The sequence below is a fragment of the Ovis aries genome, chromosome 1 (assembly GCF_016772045.2).
Source record: "Ovis aries strain OAR_USU_Benz2616 breed Rambouillet chromosome 1, ARS-UI_Ramb_v3.0, whole genome shotgun sequence".
Lineage (NCBI taxonomy): Eukaryota > Metazoa > Chordata > Mammalia > Artiodactyla > Bovidae > Ovis > Ovis aries.
In genome coordinates this window covers 91,579,940-91,605,943 of record NC_056054.1, presented here as the reverse complement: position 1 = coordinate 91,605,943, position 26,004 = coordinate 91,579,940, and positions in this window count along the sequence as shown.

Sequence of the window (26,004 nt, the reverse complement as noted above, 5' to 3'; positions counted from 1 at the left end):
TCTAATTAAAGTAGCAAACTCTCAAATCCAAACCCATAAATTGACTTTCAGGGGTCTTATTGCCGGAAGAGTTGCAAAAAAAAGCATTTTGAGGTGAGAGTTCATTTTTCCTGAATCAGGTGAGCCTAGTGCTTCAAAAATTGAGAGCTTTTGCTCTTAGTAATTTCACTTACAAGAATATAACTATAATCTGAATTGCATGACTATATATAAGTCTGATTTATGAAAATCTGTCAAATCCTAGACTCTAAGAAGCAGTGGCAGATAGATCTTGGGACAGAATTGTAGGATTATTTAGCTAATACATCAAAGTTTATAAGACATAGAATTTAAAGTTTTCTGTGTTTGGATAAATGTTATATATTAATAAAAAAGAAATCTGGAAAAATACTGGATCTCAAATAAGAGTAAGAAGCTGAATTCATTGGTGTCATCCACACAAGGTCATAATAAATTTGTCTTCTCTTTCACTTTGTTGTTCTGAAAATATTTTTCTGATTGATAGCTGGTTATCATGTCCTTGTATTGCTCCGCTTTATTACCCTTCTGCACATTTCAAAGGATAAAATTGCTTTTTAATCACATCAGTAACATAAACCATAATGACATTTTTTTCTTCACAAATACCTCAAGACTGTGAGTCCTGTACTATCCTGTGAGCTCCTTTAGACAGGACCATGCCATTCTGCCCTGGGTACCCAGCTCCGAGCTTATTGTGTGGCTCCATAAACAGTATTTCACCCTCCTATACTGCTGATGGGCTGTAAGTTGGGGCAGCCACTATGGACAACAGTTTGGAGGTTCCTTAAGAAATTTAAAAATAGAGATACTATACGATCCAGCAATCCCACTTATGGGCATATATCTGGAGAAAAACATGATTCAAAAGGATACATGCACCCCAGTATTCACTGTAGCTCTGTTGACAACAGCCAAGACATGGAAACAATATAACTGTCCATTGACTGCTGCTGCTGCAAAGTCGCTTCAGTAGTGTCCGACTCTGTGCGACCCCATAGACGGCAGCCCACCAGGCTCCCCCGTCCCTGGGATTCTCCAGGCAAGAACACTGGAGCAGGTTGCCATTTCCTTCCCCAATGCATGAAAGTGAAACGTGAAAGTCCATTGACAGATGAATGGGTAAAGAAGATGTGGTACCTATATACAATGGAATACTACTCACTCATAGAAAAATAATGCCATTTGCAGCAACATGGTTGGATCTGGAAATTATCTTACTCAGTAAGTCAGATAAGAGAAAGATGAATACCATATGATATCCCTTATTTGTGGAATCTAAAATATGACACAAATAAACTTATCTCTGAAACAGAAACAGACTCACAGACACAGAGAACAGACCTCTGGCTACCAAGTTGGGAGCAGGTTGGGGAGGAACAAAGTGGGAGTTTGGGGTTGGCAGATGCAAACCATTATATATAGAGAATGGATAAAAAACAAGGTCCTATTGAATAGCAAAGGGAACTAGATCCTATGATAAACCATAATGGAAAAGAATGTAAAACAAGAATGCATATATACGTATACACATGTATACTTGGAGAAGGAAACGACCACCCACTCCAGTAATCTTGCCTGGAGAATTCCACAGACAGAGGAGCCTGGCAGGCTACAGTCGAGGGGGTTGAAAAGAGTCAGGCATGACTGAGCAACTGTCACTCACACATATCTACTTGTGTGTAACTAATTCACTTTGTTGAAAAGCAGAATTTAAATGCAACATTGTAAAACCATCTATATTTCAATAAAAACCAAAAACACAAGTGCGCATGAATTAAGGGAATCCAAATATCCTGGACATCCCTTGGTCATCCCTGAGGCTGAGGAAAGCAATTGATTGAATTGTCCCATCAGCTGGGAAGTATCAACCAACCGTGCTGGGGACAGTTGTGGAATTTGGAGATTTCGAATCTTCAGTACCACAACGGCCTCATTTTTTGTAAAATGTGAAAGAGATTTGGAAGCAGAGAACCTGAATAGGCAAAAATGTAGGACACAGGAAAAATTCCTAGAGAGTGGCTAAACGTGGTTGCGAGAAGAAATGTGATCCTTCCCATCCGGCAGAAAGTCTTTAGCTGGTCTCCTTCAAGGCTGAGCGATTCCCTGCCTGCTGGAGGGAAGAAAGATATCTGGGGGGAGATAATGGGCTCCCTATTATCAGCTGTAAACTAAACGCATATTTGCTTCTATAAATATTTGGCACGTGAGGAGTACGCAGGGAATAATGATCGGGTCCAAATTACTCATTTGTTTCTCTGTAAGTGGCAAAGTTAGCATCAGCTGATGTAGTTAGCGAGAATCAGGTCTGATACAATCAGCAGGGGATGAGCCCTCAGCAACTGCAACAAAAAATTCAAGATGGCCTGTTCGAGATGAGATGAGAAGAACCTGCTAGAGGTTGTCCTCTCGCCCTTTCACACTGTCTCCTCTGTAGTTAGCATTCAAACAGCTTCCAACCCTGCCACCTGCGGCTCTTTAAATCACCCTCCTGTTCTGCAGGACCCCACAGCTACTTCTCATCGCCCTGGCAATTACGATGAGAACCCAGGGATCACTTGCTGGGGTATGCCACAGCCTTTACCAGAGTGCCCTCCACAACCACACTTTCTCCTCCAGTGTTCCAATCTGTCCTGTTGCGACACTAATTCCATACTCTAGACAGACTTGGTATTGCAAAACAAGTTGAAGAAGGTAATGAATCCCGTTAAGACTCAACATTCTCGTCTCTAAAATGTAGTGTGAACAACCATCGTGGGTCTGCTTAGGAGGCAAGACTTCTAGTGTTAAAACCAGGAATGTACCAAACAAACCAGGATGAGTTGGTCATCTTACTAAAACAGGAATAATAACACCTCATTTCTTATGTAGATGAAATGTAATAATGTTTGCAGAGTATCTATTAGGAACAAGTATTTAATAAATGCCAGCCTCCCACCTTCCTTAATCAGTTAAAAGTATTTGTGAAATAAGAGTTTGTGGAACACCTGCCAGGTGGCCCTCTAGGTACTGGGCAGCCGTGTCAAGTGAAGTCTGGAACACAATTCCTGTGTTCAAGCAGCTCACAATCCAGGTGGAGATCTAACATTAACGTGTATGAAACTATTTTATTTACTTTTATACTTCATTTCTTTCCCCAAAAAAGATTGGAGGAAGCTCAGAATAAATGATACAGATACATGAAAATCAGAGTTGAACGATAACAGTCACATAATTAGAGAGACAGTGGTGCAACAATTATGCCAGAAACCCAAGGCTAAGGAAAGCAATTCCAACGGAATCCAAAACAGATGAGAACAAAACAAGAATAACCCAGAGCAGACTAAATTAAACAGTAAATTATATGGTATCAGTTACAGAAGTTCAAGGTACTGGTGGGAAAGTTCAAGGTGGAGTACAGTGATGATTCCTTCAAACCAGCTGCAGAGATCATGGGCAGGATGCCTACTGCATGCCTCCATTTCTTCTCAAAAGCAGGGAGGATGCTTCTCGTGACAAGACATTGACTATTAATGATGCATGTGTGTTTCCAACCTCTCCCCTGCTCCTGCCCATTTAGGAGGCTGTGTTGCCCAAGTTTCTCCCAGAGCACAGAAAAGAGCAAGGGCCTGGGGAGGAGTTTAGGAGAAAATTTTTCTCGAGAAGTTAGGAGGAGAGAGAAGACAGGGAAGACTGTGGTGGGTGAGGGAAATAGATGAAAGAAGGCTTTTTAGGAAGTGTTGCCTGGAGCCATATATTCCCTTTATGGTGCTTGAGTAATTTTGGAAATTTCTTTTTAGCTGCCAGACAGTCTCTCTTTGATTCCAACCCCCCTCTGAGACACGAGCCAATGAGTGAATGAAAAAAAAGCACTTATGCAAAGGCCGTGTTTGAAGCTGGATCAGAATCCTCTCCCAACATCTCAGACCCTCTGCTTTGCTCTTTGGTCAAAAAAGGGAAAAATGCTAAAGACTTGGACAATTGGGATTCTGGCTCATTGGTTTCATAGTTGTGTGTCTTTGGGCAAGTTACTTACCCTGTCAAATACTCAAATTCCTCATCTGTAAAAATGGATTACTTGTAGAGAAATAAGATGACCTATTTGCATATAAACCCTTAGCTCAGTGGCAGGCACACACAGGCCCTTGGTAAATGTGTTTTCTTCCTTCCCCTTTTGCAATCCCATCTACTTTTAAAAAAAAAAAAAAAAAGGTTTATTTGGCAGCATTGGTCTTAGTTGTGGCCTGCAAGATCTTTTGTTACAGCACATGGACTCTCTAGTTGTGGAAAATAGCTCAGTTGTGCCCGACTCTTTGCAACCCCACTGACTATACAGTCCATGGAATTCTCCAGGCAAGAATACTGGAGTGGGTACATGTTTCTTTCTCTAGGGGGTCTGCCCAACCCAGGGATCAAACCCAGGTCTCCCGCATTGCAAGGTGGATTATTTCCCAGCTGAGCTACCAGGGAGGTGTATGGGTTTAGTTCCTCTGAGGCATATGGGATCTTAGTTCCCCAACCAGAGACAGAACCTGCATTGCAAGGTAGATTCTTAACCACTGGACCATCAGGGAAGTCCCAATCCCATCCTTTCTATGATGAGTAATTGACAGTAGGTGGAGAATTCATTCCTCCTGGATCAACTTTGTGCACAGGTGAACTTCCCATGTCTCCCTCTTTAAATTAACTCTCCATCCAGTTACTCCCTAAACCTTCCAGGTAAACCCACCTAGAAGTCTACTTATCCAGAGATCTACCTCTCCTGTGTCTGTCTCTGTGTTTGTGATTGCTCTTCTGGGACAGTGACCACACCTTTCTAACTTGATGGGTCATGTACAGCACAAAAGTCAGACTGATGCTATAACAGAACAAACCCCACTATTGCTTCACCATTGTTTTACAGCTCTCATATTTCCTCTGCTTTATTCCCATGGGCTGGATCTAACACCTAGAATGGTTCAGTTTCTGAAGTTTAATGCCCAAATTTCTTTCTGACAACAACATCCCACCCTTGCAGCTCATTCACTGCCTTAACGTACATCTTTGACCCTAATGTAACCTCTGGTTCCAGAGCTGCTCATTTGGCCCCTGACTCTTTTCTCCCATTTGGCTTGGCCTCTCTTTTCACCACGGTGTCTACTGATCACTGAACCCAGGGTAGGAAGGCGTGAGCTAGGAAGCTGGAAGATGTGAGGAGCTGTAGGAACTACCAATGTGTTTATTTTCTCCTGGCTGGCACAGCAGCAAGGCAAATATGCTGTACTCTCTTGTGGTTGGCCTGACAGACACAGCCATAACTCAACTCAATGCTCTTCAGACTCTCCTACAAGAGTGTTCCAGGCGGTGCTTGTATAGGTTACGCACATCCACAGGGCTATAAGTGATCTTGGCTGTTACTGTAATTATGTTATGTAATTATGGCTGTAATTATGAATTTATAAAACATGGGGTGAGAGTGAGAGGACTTGGGGCGAGAGAGCCTGACCACCGCCATTTTGGCTAATTTGCTTTTTCCTTACACGCGGTCTCTCACCTCAGCTGTTCTCTCGCCATTTCCCTTTACCCATGTACCCCATGGCTGTTCACTGAGCCTAGAACACGCAGCCATGGGTCTGCTCAGCCACTTACATTCAGGTCAATGAGCTCTGCTAGAGAAAATCACATCACCATACAAATTCATGTTTCCCAACCTTCCAGGACTGCCACGTGTCCTAGTATTTCTCCCCTCTCCTTAGCAACTACTCCATATTCCACCTTTTTGCTTAAATCTACCCATCCATCTTCCTCTGTCCCTTCAATGACCTTGCCTTCTTGTTCTATTGTGGGAACTGGGGCTTTCTTTCAAACTCTTCCTTGGGTCCCTTGACTGCTCAGAAATTTGAGCCTGTAGCATTCTTTTCCCTTCCTAATTCCCTCAGTGGGAGATGCAGCTTTTCTTCCTTCTTAAGTTCCCCCTCACTTATGTGGTGGACTCACCCCTCATCTCTACCAGAGACTTCTCCCCTTCCCTCATCACCTCACTCAGTGGTCTCACTCCGTCAGTCATCCCAGATTTCTTTATTAAATTTCAGACTGTTCTACTCCACTAGCCCTGTTCCTTCAAGTGTGTAAATTCACTCAAATTTCTCTCCTCAAAAAATTCCCGTCACATTACTTACCCGTATCCCCAATTACTGTATTATGGGGCTTGAGCAAAAATGTTAATAAGTGAATATGCATGGACCCTTCCCTTAATCTACCATTTAACAGGAATTCTGTCATTGCCATCTTAGCCTTTCTTCCCCCTCCTTCCATAGGGGCAGGATTGTCTTTGTCTTTCCTGCTGTGCAGACTCTGGGCAACGAGGCAAGAGCAGCGGAGTGGATCTGCATGGGAAAGAGCTGTACCAAAGCTGAGAAAGAAGATAAGAGAAGCGGCCTGGTATTTCCATAAGTATTTTAGGGGAAGGGATGGAAGTTTTTAAAAATATAGACTCAGGTACCACAGGAGACTCATTGAACCAGAATATGCATTTTTTTTTTCAGAATACAGATTTAACAAGATCCCTAGGTGATTTGGGATTAAGATTTGAGGAGCAGACACAAAATAACTAAAAATAGATCATAGATATATTATAAAAACCTAAGAATATCAATCTTCTAGAAGAAAGTATAGAAGAAAATCTTATGACCTTGGGTTGGACACAATTCTTAAGTATAACAAAAAACAAAACAAACAAAGAAACACGAGCCATAAAAAGCAAAATAGATTGAACTGCACCAATATTAAAAACTCTTTTACACTTCAAAAGACATGATTAAGAAAATGAAGACATGACACAGATTGGGAGAAAATATTTGCAAGTAACATCTCTGATTAGAAACACATCCAGAATACACAGAACTCTCAAAACTTAACAATAAGAAAAAACAACCCAAATTAAAAATGGGCAAAAGATCTCGATAAACATTTCATTAAAGAAGATATATGAATGGCTATTAAGTTCATGAAAGCATGCTTAACATCATTAGTCATCATGGAAATGCAAATTAAACCACAATGAGGCACTATTATGTATCCCCTAGGATGTGTGTATGTGACCGTGCTATGTCACTTCAGTCATGTCTGACTCTGTGCAACCCTATAGACTGTATAGCCTGTCAAGCTCCTCTGTCCATGGGATTCTCCAGGCAAGAACATTGGAGTGGGTTGCCATGCCCCTTCTCCAAGAGATCTTCCCAACTCAGGGATCAAATCCATGTCTCTTATATCTCCTTCATGGGTTGGCTGGTTCTTTACCACTAGCACCACCTGGGAAGCCCATCCCCTAGAATAGCTATAATCAAAACATCTGAAAAATACCAAGTTTCATGCCAGTAGGAATATAAAATGCTATAGCCACTTTGGAAGATAGTTTGGCAATTTCTTCAAAAGTTACACATAAGCTTAAGATAGAGCCCAGAAATTATACTCCTGGGATTTTACTCAAGGGAAACAAAAATGTATATCTACACAAAGATGTATATTAGTATATCTACATATGATTGTTCATAGAGGTATTATCCATAATAGCCAAAAACCTGAAACAAAACAATCCAGCTCTTTATAAAGGGAGGAATGAATGAATAGCTATTCCTGTAGAGGTCACTGTCATCAGTAGTCAGTAAGGACAGGCACACAGGTGCTCAGCACTTTCTAGCATGCCTGCTCTCCTCCTCTCCATGGCTCTATTGACCAGTAGTGACCCAAGGCCCATGACTAGATACTTGACTGGACCCACAGAAGCACTGGCACCATCAACATCAAAGTTTCCACAAACATATCCACGAGGCTCCCTTCGTAAGTTGTTGGACGCATCTGGCTTCTCAGATTGATTGAGTGACTCCTCCCCTAATTATCCAATACCACTTTCTGGCTTTACTTCTCCAGCTCCTTGCCCAGTTGTGAAAGATCTTATTCCTATAATAAGTCCTTCATCCTGTAATACCCATAGTCACTCTGTTCCCCTGACTGAACACTGTTATTGGCACTGTAGGGTATGGAGTTAGAAAAGGCGAGGTTCAGAAAAAGAATGAGACTGGCACTTTACAGGAACAGATCACCTTTAATGGGGCGAGAAGGGGCAGCACTCAGATTAGTGAGCTGCTGCACTAACCCAAGAAAAGAGTAAGTATATATAGGCATATATGTGGAAATCTACTATCATAAGGGGACCTGTTCTTCTCCGAGGTTGTTCAGAGTAGTTATCACTTAAATGGCTGGGGGGAAGGAATTCTGGAGATCAGCCAGAGGCTGGACCTGCTGGGAGCTGGGCTAATCAACCTTAATGTCCATTTTTTTTTCCCTTTGGGTGGAGAGTTCTTTGTTTTGCATAGAATGATGGGGAGGACCTGGAGGGGAGTTTTAACTTCAGGCTATTTTGAATGGTGTAACTTTCCTTCAGTCACCAAAAGTGGTTCCAGGGAAACAGAGTCTTAAGGATGGGACATGGAGTCGTTTCACTGATCTGAGTAGATTTAAAGGCATTAAAGACTGTTGCTAGTGGTAAGGTGGAAGCTGGTATTCCACGGCACTTAAGTAGAGTGGCAAACTTTACTTAAACGACCACCTGTAATCATTTGCAATCAAGCACCTAGAGAAAGCAAGGCATTGAGTGGTTGCTGCCACAGAAAATTTTAGCACAGATAAAAATTGTCAAGAATTTGGTTGCTTCTAAGTACACTGGGGAGCTGGGGAAAGAAAATGATGAGCTCAATGCTTTACATGCCCAGATCAAGGTCCAAATGATAAACCAGAAAGCTCTGAAAGAAACCCCCGTCCTCTGTAGGTTCAGGGCCAAGACTTCAGAAACCCAAACCCAAGGTTTAATTTTTTTTAATTTATTTATTTTTGACTGTGCTGGGTTTCGTGGCTGCATGGGCTTTTCTCTTTACAGGGAACCGGGGCTGCTCTCTGGACGCAGTGCCCAGGTTTCTCATTGTGGTGGCTTCTCTCAGTGCGGAGCACAGGCTCTAGGCCTTGAGGGCTTCAGTAGGTGTGGCACATGGGATCAGTAGTTTCGGCTCCTGGGCTTAGTTGTTGGACAGCATGTGGGATCTTCCCGGATCAGGGATTGAATCCATGTCTCCTGTGTTGGCAGGTGGATTCTTTACCACGGAGCAACCAGGAAATGCCCCAAAGTCTAATCTTAAAGATGGCTGAATTGCAATGCCAAAAGAATTTACATCAGTGAATGTACTGAAAACCATTGCTTGTATGCTTTAAATGGGTGAATTGTATTGTGTATGAATTATATCTTTAAAAAGCAATTACAAAAAACCTCCCACAAAAATGTACAACACTGCCAGTTTTTCTGTTAAAGTTAGGGCGTTGACTGGGAAGAGGGGAATCCTGAAATTGGGAGGGGGACATATGGGCAGTTTCTGATGAACTTGAGGATTTCAAAGTAAATTCTACCAAGTCTCCTTTGTTAGCAGAAGCAATCCTTCCTTCCCCAATCAGAAGAGGTCAGCCTCCCCATCTCAGACCTCGGAATGATCCCTCTGAAAGTGGGTGACTTGCAAGGGACTGTTGATTTCCCTTAGGACCTACCCCTACCCTAGACCCTTTTCATGTCCCCTCTACAGTCACGGATGATCTCACTGAAGCTCATGTTTTAAGTGCCATCTCTATGCTGATGACTCAAATTTACAGCCTCAGTGCAGACCTCTCTCCTGAACTCCAGACTCGCATTCAATTGCTTTCTTTAAATCTCTGCTTGGATGCATCTCAAAACTAACTTGTCAGAAGCCAGCCCTTTAAGTTTCCCTCTCCCGACTTGCTCCTCCACCATTAAAATTCTTGGTGTTGTCCTTCTCTCTTCTCTTCCTCTTACATCCAACCCTTCAAAAATATCTCCAGAAGTTACTATTTCTCACAGTTGCCACTTGCCATTAATCTGGCCTAAAACTTTAATTATCTCTCACCTGTGTCGTTAGAGCGGCTCCCTAGCTGGTCTCTTGCTTCTAGCTCTGCCCCCTTTTCAGTCTATTTCCAACACAGTAGCCACTGCGATCCTGTCAAAATGCAAGTCAGATCACATTACTGCTTTGCTCAAAACCTTGCAACAGCCTTGCATTTTCCTCAGGGTAAAAGCTAGAGTTGTTACAATGGTCTAGGTGACTTGACATGATCTGCCTCTGTCCCCTACCACCTCATTCCACCCAGCCACACTGTTTCAGGGGGTACTTGAATGTGCTGGGTTTACTTCCCCCCAGAGCCTCTGCTCAGAATGCTTGCTTCCCCAGATAGCCACACCTCTTGAGTTTCAGTGCTTCTCAGCAATTTCCCAGTGTGGCCTTCCCTGGCCAACCCCAAACTTGCTCCATTCTTCACGTCCCTCTCACCTCTCCTACTTCATGTCTCTTCCTGATTATTTACCCATCCCCTACATACTACACATGGTCAAGGATTTTTGTATTTTCCCCTCCACTGCCATACCTCCAGTGTCTAACAAAGTTGCGCTTGATGAAAAACTGCGGAACAATGCTTATATCCAGAGAAAACTCTAATTTGAAAATATACATGCACCCCAGTGTTTATAGCAGTACTGTTTACAATAGTTGAGACATGGAAGCAACCTAAATGTCCATCAATAGATACAGGAAATGTGGTCCATATATACAATGGAATAATACTCAGCCATAAGAAAGCAAAAAATAATGCCATTTGCAGCAACATAGGTGGAAGGAGAGATTACCATACTAAATGAAGTAAGTCAGAAAGAGGCTTATACCATATGATACCACTTATATGTGGAATCTTAAATGATGATACAAATGAACTTATTTACAAAACAGAAAGAGACTCATAGAAGACAAACTTATGGTTATCAAAGGGGAAAGGAGCGGAGGGATAAATTACAAGTTACAACAGAAAAACATCACTATATACAGAATAGACAGACACAAGGACCTACTGCACAATATAGGGAAACTATATTCAGTACCTTGTAATAACTTACAATGGAAAATAATTTAAAAAAAAAAATCTGAATCACTTTGCTGTACACCTAAAACTAACACAATATTATAAATCAACTATACTTCAGTTAAAAAAGAAAGGGAAAAATCAATATAAAATCAAAATCAATCAATCAATAAAACTGTAGAATGAAAGAATGCAAGTAATTGACTGTGTAGAAGATAGTCAATGATGTTAGCTGTCACAATTTAGCTGATTATTTCAATCACTGAGTTGGAAGGTAGTCTAGACTTTCCCTTCCTTTTTTCCCCTCCCACTCCTATATCTAAATAGTCCCAAAATTCTGTAGTATTAATCCTAAGCCCTCATCAGTTTTCACCCGGATTATTGTAACAGGCTCCAGACTGAGTCCTGTTCTTTTCCTCTCTTTCTTTGATTTTTGCTAAACATTGCTGTTCAAGTTTCAAAATCACAAAACTGATCATGTCAATCCCCTGCATAAAATTCTTCAGTGGCTTCATGGACCTGTCAGAGTTTATACCTTTTCACTTACTACGCAAATCCTTTACTGACCCAGCCCTCTGACACCCTTTCTGGCCTCTTCTGAGATCCTCACACCCTTCACTCCAATCCAACAGAGCCACTCAGTTCCCTCGAAGAGCAATGCTCTTTTACACCTTCTTGCTTTTCTACATGCAGTCTCTGCTGCCTGAAATGACCTTCTTTTCCTGCTGTCTCTTTTCACACTTTCGAATCATACTCATCTTTCACATCTCATCTCAAGCATGATGGACTCCAGAAAGTCTTCCTGGACCTCTCAGTCTGATTTGGATAGCACTTTTCTGTGCTTTCCCCATCACAGCACTACAGTCCTGCAATAGAGCTGGTACTGCGCTGGTCTGCCTTCTCCACTAGTGAATACAAGCCTGGAGGGTAAGTGAGGTGTCACATTGTACTTTACACCTCCATGCCTAGCACGGAAATGAGGGGGCTGGAAGTGTTTGCTGAAATCGTGAGGGCTGTAAGGTTAAGACTCTGCTAGCTTCTTTTTATTTTTCATCTCTATAAAGAGTTCATATAGATTAAGATAAAGAAATGCAAAAAGGCAAAATGGTTGTCTGAGGAGGCTTTGCAAATATTTGTGAAAAGAAGAGAAGCTAAAGGCAAAGGAGAAAAGGAAAGCTATACCCATCTGAATGCAGAGTTCCAAAGAATAGCAAGGAGAGATAAGAAAGCTTTCTTCAGTGAACATGCAAAGAAATAGAGGAAAACACTATAATGGGAAAGACTACAGATCTCTTCAAGAAAATTAGAGATACCTAGGGAACATTTCATACAAAGATGGGCACAAAAAGGACAGAAATGGTGTGGACCTAACAGAAGCAAAGATATTAAGAAGATGAGATGGTTGGATGGCATCACCAATTCAATGGACTTGAGTTTGAGCAAACTCTGGGAGATGGTGAAAGACAGGGAAACCTGGTGTGCTGCAGTCCATGGGCTTGCAAAGAGTCAAACGCTGCTGAGCGCTGAACAACAGCAAAGTAGTTCATGATAATTTTATTTATATAGGCTTTTCACATGTGTTGTCAGGTTTATTTTTATTTATTTTATACTTTTATTATTTTTAAAGAGCTAAATTAGTTTTATTACACCACACGGAGTACAGAATAGTATAATATTTATCCACAATAAGAAGGATAGATAGATGAAATACAAGTTTTCCTTAGCAGTTGAGTTCTGATTTCCTCTGCTAGCCTCTGGAGGCTACCTTGACTAGAAACAGAAAGCTAGGTGGGAAACCAGGAAGCGAGAGCTTCATATAGGTAACATTTAGAGTTGGTCTGCTCTTGGGTTAGAGAGTAACCACTTCAGAAAGAATGGGAAACGGACTAAGTTCTATAAAACAGCAATAGTAGGAAAAAGCACTTTGTATTTTGCACTCTTGATCTGAAGAATGTTTCTGATATTTCCTTTGTGCATTTCCTTTGTATTATCCCTTCGTATATGACAAAGTATAATGGAAAATTCCAGCCTGCCTTAGCTGTCCTAAAATAACCCACGGGAAGTAGTCTGGGTCCGTGATTGAGCGGTACTATTAAAGGTGCGCCCATGCACTTCTTGGTAATGGCAGCAAAATTGTCTTCCAAACAAGAATTTAAGTGATCTATCACTTTGGAGGACTCCAGGTTTCCCTCTATGCTTTCACCAAAGGGAAGGTAAAATTTACCACACGCAGTCCTCCCCATCTACAGATTTTCTTTCCTGAGCTGAAACCTTAAAACTTCAGTGTTTTCATTTATAAAAGAGGCATTCCCCACCTCATAGACGTTTAATAAATACTTGTATGGCAAAACCAATACAGTGTTGTAAAGTAAAATAAAGTAAAAATAAAAATTAAAAAATAAATAAATAAAATTAATTCTTGGAATGAGGCCGTTTTCTGATTGGTTGTCCAGACATAAAGACGCATTCTGATTGGTTGGTACCGAGGCGGCTGGAGTGGGTGAGGGGTTGGAGGGTGAAGGTAGAAAGGCACGGAAAGTCCCCTGCGCTCCGAGCGAGCACAAAGTAGCAACTGATGGTGAGCACGTAAACACAGTATTCACCGGTGAGAATTTCATTCTTTTCAAATAAGCTGTTGTAAGAAAGGAGCAAATATTTAAGCAACAGTTGGAGTGTTTGCAATTGCAGCTCCCACTGATGAATGTAAGATGGTAAAAGGGCAACAGGGGACAGTGGCTCAGAACAGAGTGTTAAGACTGGTAATAGAAAGCAATCTGTTCAAGACGAGGTCTTAGAGGGCAAAGACAACAAAAATAAAACCGATCAAGTGAAATGGATAAATAATGGAGAGAGGCAATAACAACCTTATAATCACTGGGAAAATCCTGACATTAATAAATCTTGAAAGACAGATACAGAAGCTGAAGTCGAGGGAGGGGACTCTCTCGGAACACCCAGTAAGGATGGCAAAAGTGAAGATATTAGAGGAGGCGTATAAGTAACAAAAATAAATTAGAAAACCAATTTTTTTTTTTCTGGTAGAAAAACTATCAGATACTAGCCTGCTCTTTGTTTCACGTGGGTATAGAGCACATCTATATACTAACCTTCCTTTAAAAAGTCAGCCGTTCTTATAAATATTCATCTTCAAGTAGCGAAGAGTGATTTCAGACTCATGAATTTTTAGTGCTGGGGCTTAGAGGCCATCTCTTCCAGCTCCCATTATTTTACAGGTAAGGATCCTGACATCTGGGGAGAAGATGTGATTTGTGCAGGCTCACACTCCCAGGCCACTTACCTGACTTCCCTTCCAGCACTCTTTCTGTGACATCAGGAGTTTCAAGTGTTTAAAGTAAAAAGACCCCCTGCTTTTAATAAATTCATACATGTTGAATACTCTTGCACGATCAAAGCTGTGCTTTTAGTATCTACTGATTATAAAATTTACATGCAATCATGATAAAAAGCAGCCATGAATTCAGTAAAGCTTATAAAGTATCTTGTATTAATCATGTACATTTGGAAAGGCAGAGTATATCTATGAATGAAACATGAGAGTTTCAGTGTCTAGGCAGCTCAAATGGACCACAACCCCGAGGCCTCCAAAAGCCGACAGCTTGCAGGCTGGGAACTGGGCCCTGCACCAGGATGAGCTGGCTCTTTCCAAACCCAGCATTAAAAGACGTACTTCCATTTTCTTAAGAACAAAGAAAGCATCAAGTGAAATCAAGTACTTAAGTATGAAAAGAATTTCATAAAGACTTTGGGTAATTTCAGACCACAGAGGAAGAGAGTCCTATTCTGTGAACGTGGCCCAGGGCTCATCACTAGATGAGCAGAGCAGAGAAGTGGCCTCCCTTCTATCTTCACGGGTAGAAAGGAAGTCCATCCCACAGTGGGAGAGACTCAGAGTGTCACAGTGGGCACTGGAAGGGGTTGGAGTCGGGGGAAGACTGAGGGGTGCAGTGCTCCCCTAGATCGGAGACTGCTGAGTCTGGGAATCTGTGGGTCATACCAGTGGGGATACTTCCGGGAGAGCCCTGGTCAGTTCAGTTCAGTTCAGTTGCTCAGTCGTGTCCGACTCTTTGCGACCCCATGAATTGCAGCACGCCAGGCCTCCCTGTCCACTAACTCCCGGAGTTCACTCAAACTCTCATCCATCGAGTCGGTGATGCCATCCAGCCATCTCATCCTCTGTCTTCCCCTTCTCCCTCCCAGCATCAGAGTCTTTTCCAATGAGTCAACTCTTCACATGAGGTGGCCAAAGTACTGGAGTTTCAGCTTTAGGATCATTCCTTCCAAAGAACACCCAGGACTGATCTCCTTTAGAATGGACTGGTTGGATCTCCTTGCAGTCCAGGGGACTCTCAAGAGTCTTCTCCAACACCACAGTTCAAAAGCATCAATTCTTCAGCGCTCAGCTTTCTTCACAGTCAAACTCTCACATCCATACATGACCACTGGGAAAACCATAGCCTTGACTAGACAGACCCCTGGTCAGTTACCACTTACTAAACACCTACTCTGTGCCAGGCATCCTGCCAGGTGCTTCACAGGCACCATTTCATTTAATAATTACACTTCAAGAGAGATGTTATTCTCATCCCCACTGTAGGGTTGAGGAAAGAAAGGCTTAGAGAGGTTTTGTAATTTGCCTAAGATCTTGGGGCTGGAACTGGAAGCCTGACAGCTTGATTCCAGAGTGTCTATTCGTAATCACTACCTTAGCCAGCAAGAAGGTACTGAGCTGCTGTGAGATTCAATTGAGATAATCCATGTAAAAGTGTGTCTGAGCTTATCAAAAGGGCTTATTGCATGGTGATGATGATTATCAATATTTTCAACATTTTTAGGTTGGAAATGCAAATGACATAAAAAGATGAAAATACTGGAAGGTTGTAGGAAAATTAGAGAGTGAAATCTTCCAAGATGGGATTTAGGGAAAAAAAAGAATTGTGCCCTTGGGTAAGAGAAGGGAAACCAGACTGTGAACGTAGAGAGTGGCCAGAGTACAGAGGGTTGATGTGGATGGACATGGACACCTCCCCGGGGTGACAAGGCTGCCTCCACCAGGATGACAGGAATTGCCATCGATGCAGGTGGCAAGTCCTGAGACAGGCAGAATGTGGTGTGCGACCCTGTGGGCTTCCCAGGTGGTGCTAGTGGTAAAGAACCCAGCTGCCAATACAGGAGGTGCAAGAGATGCAGGTTCCACCCCTGGGTTGGGAAGATCCCCTATAGAAGGCAATGGGAACCCACTCCAATATTCTTGCCTGGAGAATCCCATGGACAGAGGAGCCTGGTGTTGCATAGTCAGACACTACTGAAGCAGCTTAGCACAGCACCCTGTGTAGAGCAGTGTGTGATAGAAAGGGGAGCTCCTGATTTGATTGGCTGGGTTCAGAGACAAGAATATTTCATCACCTTTTTCTCTCTTTTTAAAAAAATTTATTTACTCATTTAATTGATCTCTTTTGCTGTGTGTTGCAGCTTCCTCTAGGTGCAGAGAGTGGGAACTACTCTACAGTTGTGGGGCTTGTGCCCCTCATTGTGGTGGCTTCTCTTGTTGTGGATCCAAGCTCTAGGGCTTGCGGGCTCAATAGTTGTGGTTCCTGGGTTCCCTTACCCTCCTACTCACTGCCTGAGTGCCTCTACCCAATAAAGTCTCCTGCTTTGACAAAAAAAGAAAAAGAGAGAAAAAACAAAACAAAACAAAACTTGTGGCTCTAGAGCCCAGGCTCAGGAGTTGTGGTGCCTGGGCCCAGTTGCTCCATGCGGTGTGGGCTCTTTTAGGGTCAGGGATCAAACCCTTGTCTCCTGCATTGGCAGATGGATTCTTTACCACTGAGCCACCAGGGAAGCCCACCTTTACTCTTATTATTACCCATTTCTTTGTGTCCAGGTGGGTTTGAAGGGGACATTTGCTAGCGCTGACACAGTAATAGAAAATATAGCTGTGGTAAAAATGACATCCTGATAGAAAAACTGAAATATGGTCAGGATCCAGAAAAGTTGAGTTGATTACATTTAGTTAATCCACTTACTAAATCAGAGGTGGCCCTTTGGAAGAGTTATTCAAAATCTCTCTTTTGAAAATATTATGCCCTTCAAAAGAGTTCTGCCATGGTATGTAAGAAAGAAGGCATGGTTTGATGGCTTAAATTTTCAAAACTTATGTTTCATTTTAGAGAATTAAAATTGTATCTATGCAGCAAAAATAACTTTCTTTAAAATTTCAAGCAGAACTATAAAAATCTCACACTCAATTGAGTCTCTTCATTCTGTAGGGAGAAAAGTTCTTTTGCAGAGAATGATTTAATCCGTGAAACTGGCTTTTACTGTCCCTGTTAGAGGATAAGATTTTCTACTTAATCTGAGCAAATGATTGAATAGGTTTTGTGGAATTGGGCACATTTTCCTGTAGAAGCTGTCATATTTTTACCTTTTATTAACTGAAAACAGGGAGGTATATATGACAATATCGCAAAAGAAAATACATTGTTTGCAGTAATTGGTTAATCTGAGGAGGCTCAGATGGTATGTTATCCTAGAAATTGCTAAAAAATGAGACGTCTCCATTCTGAAAAGCCCAGTGAGATAAGAAACACAGCAGTTTGAAGGTCTTTTTGGTGCATTGTGTCCAAAGTTTATTGTAAGAAGGAGGAAACATGTTAACATGTCAGTATTTTCAGGCGGCATCAACACTAACTGTCTAGAGAACGACGAGACTCAGCATATCATATAAAGAGACTGGTCCTTTGATGGCAAGACTTCCAAGCAGAAATGTATCATAGTAGGCACAAATGGGTATTAATAACAAGTAATCTGGGACAGGTGCTCCATGATAAATAAGACTATCACAAAGCTTGATCAGGATGTCAAGACTGTTGAGGACAGAAAATGTTTCTAATCCCTCAATATCATATGGGCACTCAAGCAAAAATGAGGAGTTTGTTGTGGGGGAAAACAAAAAAAAAATGGGCATTTTGCTCTGAGAAACTAAAATTCTCAGATTTCAACAGTTTGGGGTCTACTTTGCAGAACAACAGCTTTTCCCATGACAGAGCCTGCCCTCAGCCATGAGTCACTGCTGGCATCCATGGTTCTGTGTTGCCCAGAGGCCTGGTTGGTGTCCTGTATAAGAGGCCCCACACCTGTCAGTTGCTCCAGTGAGATACTCCTTTTCTCTCAAAGAATCCTAGCAGATATTGGTATCATTATCTGTGATGATTGACTTTATGTATGAACTTAACTGGCCTCAGGGTTAAATACTCAAACATTAATTCTGGATGTTTCTGTGGGGTTTTTTTTGGATAAGATTAACATTTAAATCAGTAGAATGAATAAATCAGATTACTCTCCCTAACGTGAAAAGGTTAGTGGGCCTCACCCAATCAGTTGAAGGGCTGAATAGAACAGAAGGGTTGACCCTCTATTCAGTAAGAGAGAATTCTTCCTGCCAAACTACCTTTGAACTGTTGTTCAGTCACTCAGTCATGTTCAGCTCTTTGAGACCCCACGGACTGTAGCATGCCAGGCTTCTCTGTTCTTCACCAACTCAATTTGCTCAAACTTATGTCCATTGAGTTGGTGATGCCATCCAACCATCTTGTCCTCTGTCATCCCCTTCTCTTCCTGCCTTCAATCTTTCCCAGCATCAGAGTCTTTTCTAATGTCAGGTTTTCGCATCAAGTGGCCAAAGTATTGAAGCTTAAGCCTCAGTATTAGTCCTTCCAATGAATATTCAAGATTGAGTTCCTTTAGGATTCACTGGTTTGATCTCCTTGGAGTCAAAGGGACTCTCAAGAGTCTTCTCCAACTCCACAGTTCAAAAGCATCAATTCTTTGGTGCTCAGCCTTCTTTATGGTCCAACCTTTGAACTGAAACATCAGCTTTTCTTGGGTCTTAGGCCTATGATTTTCAGATTGGAAGCTTGCCAACTTACCTTGCAAGTCTTGGGACTTGTCAGCCTTTATAATCACATGATTCAATTCTTTGTAATAAATCTATTTCCACATATATATATATATATATATATATATAGGTATCTACATATATATATATGTAGGTATCTTATTGATTCTGTTTCTCTGGAGAACACTGAGTAATACACTGTCCATCATCTAATTTACTTCTATGGTTTGGGGATTTTCCTAGTGAATTCATCAGAGTCTTCCAGAGAAATAGAACCAAACACACACACACAAATATGTATATATATGTAAAGAGATTTTCCTAGTGGCTCAGTGGTAAAGAATCCACCTGCAATGCAGGAGGTGTAGGAGATGTGGTTTTGATCCCTGGTTGGGAAGATGCCCTGCAGGAGGGCGTGGCAACCCACTCCAGTATTCTTGGGTGGTGAATCCCACAGCTCCTCACCTGACGGGCTACTGTCCATAGGGTCACAAAGAGTCAGACGTGACTGACTTGACTGAGCACAGACACACGTGAGGAGATTTATTATGAGGAAATGGCTCGTGTGATTATAGAGACTGAGAAGTCCCACAGTTTGTGGTCTATGAGCTGGAGACCTGAGGGAGCTGGTGGCGTAATTCAGCTGAAAGCCTAATTCAGAGTCTGAAAGCCTAAGAACCAGGAGATTTAGTGCGCAGACTCCCATCCAGGTTTGAAGATCTGAATGAGAGCCAGGAGTGCTGAGAGAGGAAGATTAATATCCCAGCTCAGGCAATCAGGCAGGAAGGACTGAATTCTTCTTATTCTCCCTTTTTGTTCTATTCAGACCTCAGTGATCCACTGAGGTGGATGATTCCCATCCACACTGGGAAGGGCATATTGCTTTACTGAGTTATTTGACTCAAATGCTAATTTCATCCAGAAGCATCCTGACAGACATGTCCAGAAAAAAAGTTAAGCCAAATATCTGGGCATTTTGTGGTTCTGTCAAGTTGACACATAAAATTAACCATCACACCCGATGAGTACGTGCTTGCTGTCCCCATACCTTAGCTGCAGGATGCAGACATGTGACTGTGCTGGGCCACTCAGATGTTCCTGCCTGGTCTTCACATGTGAAGAGCATGACCTAAGAGGACAAGTCAGTCACACCTCACTTCCGGTTGTGGCAGAGAGTGGCTGATAAAGGATGGTTATCTTGGTGCTCCAAAGATGCTGATTTTTACCTCATTTTCTAAGCCACATTCTCCTTCATCAATGGCTTCTGAAAGCCCTGTCAGTCAGTCAGTTCAGTTGCTCAGTTGTGTCTGACTCTTTGCGACCCCGTGAACCTCAGCATGCCAGGCCTCCCTGTCCATCACCAACTCCCAGAGTTTACCCAGACTCATGTCCATTGAGTCAGTGATGCCATCTAACTATCTCATCCTCTATCATCTCCTTCTCTTCCTGCCTTCAAACTTTCCCAACATCAAGGTCTTTTCAAATAAGTCCGCTCCCCGCATCAGGTGGCCAAAATATTGGAGTTTCAGCTTCAACATCAGTCTTTCCAGTGAACACTCAGGACTGATTTCCTTTAGGATGGACTGGTTGGATCTCCTTGCAGTCCAAAGGACTCTCAAGAATCTTCTCCAACAGCACTGTTCAAAAGCATCAATTCTTTGGTGCTCAGCTTTCTTTATTGTCCAATTCTCACATCCATACATGACCACTGGTAAAACCATAGCCTTGACTAGATGGACCTTTGTTGGCAAAGTAATATCTCTACTTTTTAATATGCTGTCTAAGTTGGTCATAACCTTCCTTCCAAGGAGTAAGTGTCTTTTAATTTCATGGCTGCAATCACCATCTGCAGTGATTGTCGAGCCCAAAAAAATAAAGTTAGCAACTGTTTCCACTGTTTCCCCATCTACTTGCCATGAAATGATGGGACCAGATGCCATGATCTTCGTTTTCTGAATGTTGAGCTTTAAGCCAACTTTTTCACTCTCCTCTTTCACTTTCATCAAGAGGCTCTTTAGTTCTTCTTCCCTTTCTGCCATAAGGGTGGTGTCATCTGCATATCTGAGGTGATTGATATTTCTCCTGGCAATCTTGATTCCAGCTTGTGCTTCTTCCAGTCCAGCGTTTCTCATGATGTACTCTGCATAGAAGTTAAATAAGCAAGGTGACAATATATAGCCTTGACTTACTCCTTTTCCTATTTGGAACCAGTCTGTTGTTCTATGTCCAGTTCTAACTGTTGCTTCCTGACCTGCATACAGGTTTCTCAAGAAGCAGATCAGGTGGTCTGGTATTCCCATCTCTTTCAGAATTTTCCACAGTTTTCAATATCATGGTAATCCAAGTCAATGCCTTGACCAATAGCACTGAAGAAGCTGAAGTTGAACAGTTCTATGAAGACCTACAAGACCTTTTAGAACTAACACCCAAAAAAGATGTCCTTTTCATTATAGGGGACTGGAATGCAAACATAGGAAGTCAAGAAACACCTGGAGTAACAGGCAAATTTGGCCTTGGAGTACAGAATGAAGCAGGGCAAAGACTAATAGAGTTTTGCCAAGAGAATGCACTGGTCATAGCAAACACCCTTTTCCAACAACACAAGAGAAGACTCTACACATGGACATCACCAGATGGTCAACACTGAAATCAGACTGGTTATATTCTTTGCAGCCAAAGATGGAGAAGCTCTATACAGTCAACAAAAACAAGACCAGGAGCTGACTGTGGCTCAGATCATGAACTCCTTATTGCCAAATTCAGACTTAAATTGAAGAAAGTAGGGAAAACCACTAGACCATTCAGGTATGACCTAAATCAAATCCCTTATGATTATACAGTGGAAGTGAGAAATAGATTTAAGGGACTAGATCTGATAGACAGAGTGCCTGATGAACTGTGGATGGAGGTTTGTGACATTGTACAAGAGACAGGGATGAAGACCATCCCCAAGAAAAAGAAATGCAAAAAAGCAAAATGGCTATCTGAAGAGGCCTTACAAATAGCTGTGAAAAGAAGAGAAGCCAAAAGCAAAGGAGAAAAGGAAAGATATACCCATTTGAATGCAGAGTTCCAAAGAATTGCAAGGAGAGAGATAAGAAAGCCTTCCTCACTGGTCAATGCAAAGAAATAGAGGAAAACAATACATTAGGAAAGACTAGAGATTTCTTCAAGAAAATTAGAGATACATAGGGAACATTTCATGCAAAGATGGGCTCAATAAAGGACAGAAATGGTCTGGACCTAACAGAAGCAGAAAATATTAAGAAGAGGTGGCAAGAATACACAGAAGAACTATACAAAAAAGACCTTCATGATCCAGATAATCACCATGGTGTGATCACTCACCTAGAGCCAGACATCCTGGAATGTGATGTCAAGTGGACCTTAGGAAGTATCACTACAAACAAGGCTAGTGGAGGTGATGGAATTCCAGTTGAGCTATTTCAAATCCTAAAAGATGATGATGTGAAAGTGCTGCACTTAATATGTCAGCAAATTTGGAAAACTCAGCAGTGGCCACAGGACTGGAAAAGGTCAGTTTTCATTCCAATCCCAAAGAAAGGCAATGCCAAAGAATGCTCAAACTACCTCACAATTGCACTCATCTCACATGCTAGTAAAGTAATGCTCAAAATTCTCCAAGCCTGGCTTCAGCAACACTTGAACCGTGAACTTCCAGATGTTTAAGCTGGTTTTAGAAAAGGCAGAGGAACCAGAGATCAAATTGCCAACATTTGCTGGATCATCGAAAGCCCTGTATATCTTTCCAGTTAACGTTCTTTTCTACTGAAGATCTAACGTCAGTCTCTGTTACTTGTAACCACGAACTCTGAAACTGTTCTAGAGGTGAGGGCCGTCCTTCAGGCTGGACACTTGGAATCAAGAGCACCCTATTGCTGATTTGTGTCACTTACAGGCACGTTTGTGTGTAAACTTACAGGCAGATGGCTCTGGCTACAACTGAGCTGGTCAGGCATGAGAGGAGTGCTGAAGCCAAAGGCCGTGATCACATCAATGACAGTGACTAAGTATCATGACTTTCCCATGTGCCAGGCACTGTGGCATGAGCTTCTCTTATATTATCTCAACTGATTCTCACTATAACCATCTGTGGTTGGCAGCACTGTCATCCTCATTGCAATGAGGAATCTGTAACAGAAGGATTAAGAGATTTGCCCAAGTTTGTACTGTCCAAAGTGGCAGAGTTGGAATTCAAGATCAGGACTATCTGTTCCTCCAAATGTGTAACTAGCATGGTAGGTGTAGTGAGACTCTATGAGTCTGGTTTGGAAGGATTAAAGCTGGTATATACAAAGGCAGGAGGTAGGGAATCAGCCAAGAAAATAAGCGTCAGGCATGTTGATAAGGGCTATCTAAGAGTCTGTGTTGGTGTTTCCTGGCTATTGTATTCAGGGAACAGAATCCATCCTCACTGATTTAAACAGAAACGGATTTGTTGCAGTGTATTGTTTAGCTTGTAAAATTTCCAGAATTGTCTCAAATCAAGCTTGATTGCTACAAATTCATGGATCACATAGCCAGGGGAAATGACCAAACAGAACTCCAGACTGTTCTAGAGGAAACCCACAGCTGCCTTTGTTGGCCACCCAGAGACTATGATGCTAGGGCTAGAACTATTTTCCCAGCCACTCCAGAAAAGCCAATCTCTCTGCTACCATCCTTTGCTGGACTGTCCAGCCTTTCATGGCCACTGACCCAGCCCCTCACCTTTCCTTCCAAGTCTCATGTAGAATCTTGGCTTGGTGGACCTAGGTCACATGGAGAACACTGGTGGCAAAGAATCTGCAAAATGTACTTTTTAGCTTTTTCAGCATCTTCAGTTCAGGAAAGCACTTTAGAATGCAGTTGGAGTGAGCACTGAATGCCAAGTCAATGGTTTTGTCCTGCCTCAATTCCTCTGCTCTCCATAGAGAGATGTGGTGGAAAGTGAGTGTGAGATCTTGATGCTCCAAGTTGATACCACACAACTTTACATCTGGAAGAGATTTGGGGTTTGTAGATCCTAGGGGTTCCTGAAAGGGCATTAGGGACTTGCCACAGTGATTAAGAAGGGGTTAGGGGAGGGGCAGGGCCAATATGTTTAATAATAACTCTGATATGTTTCAGATTCTGTGCTAAAAATATATAAATAAATAAAATTAAAGAGTTTGTAAATTATTGGCTAATCTAGCTTCATTTTTACTGATGAAAAAACAGGGACTCAGAGATACTGTGGCCTTGTCCACGGTCATAGAACTTGTTACTGTTGTTTAGTCACTAAATCGTGTCTGACTCTTTGCAACCCCATGGATGGTAGCACATCAGGCTCCTCTGTCCTCCACTCTCTCCCAGAATTTGATTCTATCTAACCATCTCATCCTCAGCCACTCTCTTCTCCTGTTGCCTTCAGTCTTTCCTAGCATCAGGGTCTTTTCCAATGAGTCAGCTCTTCACATCAGGTGGCCAAAGTGGCAAAACCAAGACCAAAACTTGAATTGCTCCTTTTGCATCTGCAACACAGTATCTGAAGATGTGCTCATTCAAAACTGCCTGAGGTGCATGATCTGGGTTTAGCACAGGTGGTGACATGGCTTGATTTCAACTTCAACAAAGGTCCATCTAGTCAAAACTACGGCTTTTCCAGTAGTCATGTATGGATGTGAGAGTTGGACCATAAAGAAAGCTGAGCACCGAAAAACTGATGCTTTTGAACTGAGGTGTTGGAGAAGACTCTTGAGAGTCCCTTGGACTACATGGAGATCAAACCAGTCAATCCTAAAGGATATTAGTCCTGAATATTTATTGGGAGGACTGATGCTGAAGCTGAAACTCCAATACTTTGGCCACCTGATGCGAGGAACTGACTCATTTGAAAAGACCCTGATGTTGGGAAAGATTGAAGGCGGGAAGAGAAGGGGACGGCAGAGGATGAGATGGTTGGATGGCATCACTGACTCAATGGACATGAGTTTGAGTAAGCTCCAGGAGTTGGTGATGGACAGGGAAACCTGGTGTGCTGCAGTCTGTGGGGTCGCAAAGAGTCAGACATGACTGAGCAACTGAACTGAACTGAATCACTGCCCCAGAGAAGTCTGCCTGGATCCACCAGGCCAAGCCAGTCCTTCCTGTCACGTGCCTTCTTGGAGCCTATACTTCTCCCTTTAAGCATTCAGTACAATTATATTTAATCTAATCACTGTGTTGCTTAATGTCCATCTCTCTTGTTAGAATGTAAGTTCCATGAATGGTCTGCAGAGTGAGACAATCTGAGTTTAGCCCTAAGTAGGGTCTCTGTTTCCTTATCTATTAAATGGGCCTAATAATTCCATTCTGCTTTACTGTTGTAAGAAGGGCAGGAGAGAATGACTAAAAGCTGGATCTGAATTTGGAGTCTCATGTCCCATAGCCAGTCAAACTATGGTAGAAATTACAATCCATGCCTTGGTATTCTGAAGCCTAGAATGTGAGGACTGAAATTGTTCCTGAGATCCTTGGGATTTAGCTTCCTGTGTTTATATGACCTTCATTTCTGATTGAAATAAATAATAAATGTGAATTATAGGAAAAAATAGAAAATGTAGATAATTGCAAAGAAGAAAATTTAAAAATCACCTGTGACTTCATGGTTTAATATTAATATTTTGGCATCATCTCAAAATGTTTTTATGTTCATATTTATATAATAGATTTATATGACTCAATGGACATGAATTTGAGCAAACTCTGGGCTATAGTGAAGTACAGGGGAGCCTAGTGTGCCATGGACCATGGGATCATAAAGAATCCAACATGATTTAGCGACTGAACAACAAAACAAAAACAACAACAATTTATACAGCTTATAATCTGCGTATTTTATTTTTAAATATTTTAGAACATTTTCATATTTAAATGGTCTTATATAATTTGATGTTCTTACCATATTTTGTTTTTAAATTTTGATTTGAGACTGTTTCTTTTCTAATGTAATCATTCAGTGGTATAAACTGCCTTCATAACACTGCTTTTGATGCATCCTACAAATTTTGATATGTTATATTTTAATTTTCATTGTTATATACCTTTTTATTTCCTTTTGAGACCTTTTAATTTTGCTAACTAGCCTATTTAATTATGAAATTAATTTATTCATAAGGTAAAAC